The sequence below is a fragment of the Leptinotarsa decemlineata genome, unplaced genomic scaffold (assembly GCF_025532065.1).
Source record: "Leptinotarsa decemlineata unplaced genomic scaffold, Ldec_3_MD MMD2_tig00026375_RagTag_RagTag, whole genome shotgun sequence".
Taxonomy (NCBI): Eukaryota; Metazoa; Arthropoda; class Insecta; order Coleoptera; family Chrysomelidae; genus Leptinotarsa; species Leptinotarsa decemlineata.
Window position 1 is genome coordinate 256136 of NW_027412711.1, and position 6143 is coordinate 262278.

The window sequence follows — 6143 nt, forward strand, 5'->3', positions numbered from 1 at the left end:
TAAATCTTGCAGGCAACCCTCATTCATCTTTTTGAATTCAAAATTTATGTTTTTTTTTTCGCGTTTGTTTTGTTTAAGGGAAATTCATTCATATTTTCAACCTAGGAATACACCCTTGGAATATTTGTCTTGAATTTTGAAACACCCTGTTTATCTGACATTCATACAGCCAATATCAACTCAACTTTAACAATATAATTTAGATCTCTTGAGCTATAAACATTTGCTCATGAGATATTTCATCTGATCTGATTGATATTAAAAAAACCTGATAAAGTACAAGTATAAATTTTAACTTAATGCATTGCAGGATCTAGATTCATTCTTGATATATTTGGACTTATGGAAACAATGTTCCCCTACAGAGTTTTTTTATCAGATTCTACTTATGAAGGGTTTTGCGCAACTATTTCATGTACACTAGACTTAACAAAGTATTTATCCAATCTTGGTTTCAAATACTTGATGACATCCAGATTAAACCAAGATCATTTGGAGGTGATAATGTTTACATATCCATAACAATTCCAATCAACTTTGTTGTTATCATTTTCAGCACTTTTTTGGGATGATGAGAGCTGCAGGGGGATGCAATACTCATCCCGAGTCAATTCTCTATTTTCTGATAAAACCGCCCAGGGGAAGTAATGTTAGTGGTGGAGAAATAATGAAATCACTTCTTCTTCTTTCTGAAAGAAAAAAAGCAAAAATTCATATTCGATATTGAAACAGAAGAAAATATCTCCGAAATTGAAGAGGATTTCTCAGACATTGATGAAGCTTTTGTTTATTTCTGTGGATATGTCGCAAAAAAAATTAAAAGCACCACCAAATGTGGAGAAGGTGTGGATTCGATATTGGGGAAGGGAAATGAGATGTTCAATTCCCTCATAAGAAACAAGAGCAGGGGATTTTTAACATGTCCATCACAAAAAATTATTAGCTTTCTTCACGATGTTGAAGCCACAATATCAGATGTTTTTGAGAGGGAACTTACAAGAAATTGCCTTTCAGTAATTTTAAGCAAATTGTCCAATTTTTCTCCCAAAAATATTGTGGGTTGTGAACACCACAAGGAAGAATTGTCAAGAGAGTCACTGAGGGCATATTTAATCTCGAGATTGAGTATCTGCTGTGCTAAAGAGCATAATGTAAGAGCCCTCGAAAATAAATCTAAATATTTTTCCAAAATGGCTAAATTGTATTGAAGTTTATCTCTTAGTGATTTTATGAAATTAGTGCCTATTAATAATACCCAAATGCCGGGTATTTGTTGAATTCCATAATATCCTCATGAATTACACAAGCATATTTTTTACTTGCACTGCCTGATCTGGAGAACGCCGCACACCAGCTGCAACAGGCGATCACCCAAACAATGGAAAGAAACGCACGGCAACTCCCAACTCAGCGCTTCAACTTACAAGAGCGTCTTCCACCAGAAACAGTGGAGCTCACTAGAATTAGAAAACGCCTGAAAAGACGATATCAACGGACACGTGCACTAATGGACAAAAGTTGTATGCAAAGAGCCGGCAAAACACTGCGAGAAGAAATAAAAGCAATCCGAGATCAACAATGGAACAACCCGTCTAGAAGAACTAAACACCGAAGACCAATCGTCTACACGAACCAAGAGAAAGTGGAATCATTTGCGGACAATTTCGAAAGGCAGTCAGAATCATCGACCATCCCCGCGAGTCGCCATCAGGCGACTCAGTTAAGCATAAACTAATCAGATAAACTCTCTTTCAGGTAGGTTCAACGCAGAACAATTCGACCGCGACCGCGATTCACTTAGATTCACTGAGGAATGCTCGACGCTAGCAACAATAGCCACCGGTTAGCTTTCAGGGGCCCCCATGCAAAAATTCAGTTAGGAATAGTCACGATGAAACAATTAACCGATCAGAAAGAATAGCACCTAAAGGCTGACTTTCGACCAAAAGAGGTCAGATGTCAATCTTGCTGAAGTGCCCATCAGTAAGTTGAGGACCGCTCGGAGAGCGGGGGTGGATGGAGTGGAGTATTAAGTTTTCCTCGCAAATTAATTGTGAGGCGAAGTTTTTACTTCAGGGCACTCAACCCGGGAGGGGGCATGGGGGGGCGAAAGGCAGTGTTAAGGGTAGTAGACTTTGCGACGGAAAGCTTCAACCTCGGCAGAGGATACAACACCGGAGCGATTTTCTTAGACGTCTCCAAGACGTTCGACAGAGTTTGGCATGACGGACTTCTGGCCAAAATGAGCAACTTTGGCTACACTAAACAAATGGTAAGATTAATCGAGTCTTTTCTAGCTGACAGGCGATGCCACTGCAGTATAGGACAAGAACTCTACAAGGTGCAGTCCTTCCGCCATATCTCTTCTAGGTATACACAGCAGAAGTGCCCAAGCAGGAGGACAGCTTTAACAAGTTGGCGCTCTATGCGGAAGACACAGCTCTGCTGGCGAGATCACCATAATTACAGAAATCTTACAAACTTTAATATACTTTTACAGACAATAAATACTTCACATTCTATCTGAACTAAAGAAGCTATTCAATATATCTGATGGTCAATGAAAGGTAATTGACCGTGTTACATCCATTGTAAATTAATGAATTTTGCCTTGTAATTTCTCTCAAATTATTTGCAGAACCCAAAGGCTTGCATCAAGGTGGGACTGTAGTGCTATTTCTCTTGAATGATTTTGTGTATGTAACAAGATATGTATGTTTGAGAAAATCAATGTCCTAATCATGAGTAGAACTGCTAGGTGTGATATATACATACATTCATAGTCACTATGAGTAGATGTATTTTGGTTGAATATCTATTAGAAAACAGCTGTTTCTACTCATTACATTGTTCTTCATATATAAACCGCTTATTCCAAATTTTATGCATCAAAGAGGAAACTTTTTTATTATTAATTTAAAAAAAAACAGTTAAAAGTTGGTGCTTATCAAAAGGATCTCTCAACAGGTAATCGAAAAGTTCGACAAAGAATTCACTGGTAATATTTCTTTGTAATCAAGTGAATTATTCAGACCTTGAATTATTATGAAAGTCCTTATTAAATTGTGTTATAATTTTTTTTCAATCTCACTGGTATGTCATCACCTCATTATTCGAATCATTTTCGATTAATATTCTATAGTTCCGTAGTTATTGAAATATTTGTTGTTTCATGAATTCATAACAGTATATAAAAGATAATTGCTTTTGATTTTCGTTCTTTTTTTGAAACGTTAAAATATTCCCAATGATTTTTTCTGTATTTTCAAAAATAGAGAGACTTCTGAATGACTTTTTAAAGTATTCTAAAAACACTTTATTGTGAGATTTTCAGTAGATAGTTTTACAAAAATGCAACACGTGTTTCGCCATACAATGGCTTCCTCGGGTGTGTCTTATTAACTACTGACTTTTTGAAAAGAATGATGTTTAATGCACAAACCAAGGACTCAATACAACTTTTCTCATCACCCATCATGGAATTCCTTGCGAAGCACCTACTTCTATCACAAATAACTTTTTGTGACATTCAGAGTGAAATAGGTTTTAACTTGTTGCATACTTCTTGTGACATACTGCATTTATATATAACACAGTTACATTCATTATCTTGCACGTTGTTGATTCACTTTCCTTGATGCAATATTAATATGATGAAAATAAAAAAAATGTAAGGAACCTACATCAGATTCTTGAAGGAAATATTGTAGTTCTATGAGTTGCGATATAAATAAAATATTGGTATCACAGAAATAAGAAATTTCATGTTTACAAAGATCATGATTAGCTTCTGCCCAAAATAAAACGATTTTTTTCTGGGAACATGGAGTTTGAGACCTATGTGGCTGGATAAAAAAGTGTTTTCATTCCAATACCATACCAAAAACATGTATTCAAGTATATAATCTTTATACTTACCACCTGTTTTGTTGAATTCGTTCCGATAAACAACCCGTGTCGAGTACATAATAACATCTGCCAACATTTCTTGGGTTGAAATATCAAGAAATTACACAAAATTTCTTCAAAACTTTGCTAGGGTTGAAACTTCAATAATTCACCAGAACTTGGACACTTATCTTTCGATTTAATACTGACAATTCGTCAATAACACTCAAAACACCAAAAATTCATTAACTCACTTCTTAAGTTATCCTAAAAGCACAGTATGAAAAATGAATGTGGAATTAAATATAAATACAAATACACCTTGTGTGGTCTATGATTACAGTTTACTGTAATGACTGCTTGCGCCACCCGAATCGGCGTAAACGTAAACGGCGTTGATCTCCGCTAATCAAGTTAGCCATAAATCCCTCATTTTACTCCAAACTTTTGCAGGTATGAGTAGATGCACCAGGGTTTTTAGACCTCTTAGCCTCCAACCATACTTGCCAGAATGGATTATTCATCACTTTGAATTGAATGATGAAAATCGAGAGGAAATTGAAGATGTTCGCGAAAATGATGACTATGAGTAGTTCATAGAGGTCCCACATACGATAAGCCAACTTGATTTTGGCATTCAGACCGCTTTTGTTTATTCTACTCAAAAGTTTGAGCTTGTGTTTATCATCTGGTACAATGTGTCTTATTTTCCATTCGATTTTATTTATTTCCAAATCAGCATCAACCTCACCTATATATGAGTTTTTGAATGATCGGGCGATAATCAAAATCAATTCCTGTTTAGCATTCAAGATACTTTTGTTGTAATCTTCAGCAAAACCCATCAAATATTTCAGTGGTAGTTTTCCACTAAAAACATGACTGTTTGTATCCAAGATATCTTGTTTCAATTGTGAAAGTCCCCAGCCAGATGTCAATAATGTGTTATAGCATGTGATTGTCCAAATGATATCATGGTTTTCATTGTAGATGTTATCTCAGGTTTTCTAACAACAGCTACTTGTTCACCACCCATTTCGTAACGAATTTCATCAAAGAGAAATGCAATTGCATTATTCGAGAGATAGCATGTTTTCGCTACATCTTTCGGGGTGAATTTACCTTCTATGTAAATGAAGCTCTCGGCAATATCTAGTATAACATCTTGATTATTGATTGCAATTCTAATTTCATCCGAATTCCTGAATAGCGGTGATCCGTATAGGGCTTATATGTGTGCTCATGTAAACTTATGTAAACTTATGAGAGAATGATCGAGCACTGGTTCATCGAATATATTCAACTTTTCACTGTATGTTTCGAGCACCATTGTTATTTTCTCACTTTCAATCCAATCGATTTCAAAAATATAAGATCACTCACAGACAGAGCGTTATGTGCTAACTGTTTAGCATACACTTGTGGAATGAGCTTCTTTTTATGCACACTTTTCTTTTTATGCACACTTTTCTTTTTGATAGTGCAAGCTCGTTTTGGTTTGGGATTGTTCAATACGATTTTGTCTATTGTAAATGAAACCCATAACAATAGTTATTCGATTTTCTTCAATTCCAAAATAATGAAAATCTCTTCTTCACTTCCAAAATCGATAAGGTTATTTTTTTCATCCAAAATACGCACTGTAATGTTGTGAATCAATTGACGACCTTCTGGACTGACAGGCATATATATAATACTGTGTGATTCTTTAGTAAGATTGTATCCAGGTTCGACATCAATATCGAATGAGAAAAGAATGTGGGATTCTTCACCATTAATATATGAACCAGATATTATATTGCAATCGAAGCGGATAAGTCTCACAGTTGTGATGTTTATTGGTAATGAGGATTCATGTGTCTGATTTGGTGGAAATATGTCATGAGCGAATCCCATCATTTCTGCTATTGAGTTTGGATGTGTCAGATCAATTTCATATTTGGATCGCATTTCACATTTGAATGTATTATTATTGGCGTGTAGATAGAAAATATCATCTGCAACGATATCAATTGGTTTTTTATCATGAAACAATCTGAACATGATGTGTTTCTGTATGACGGCATTGATCTCTTCTATTTCGTAAGCACCACATGGAATTTCAATTGTAAACTTTTGGAGTATCGATGACTTGTCATTACTGATTCTGAAACTCACTAAATTATTAGCTTCAGTTATATTATTGATTGTATTGCATCCATAGAATCCCAAAAGTCCTAATCCATAACGGCTGTTCCTATCCAATTCAATTGGTC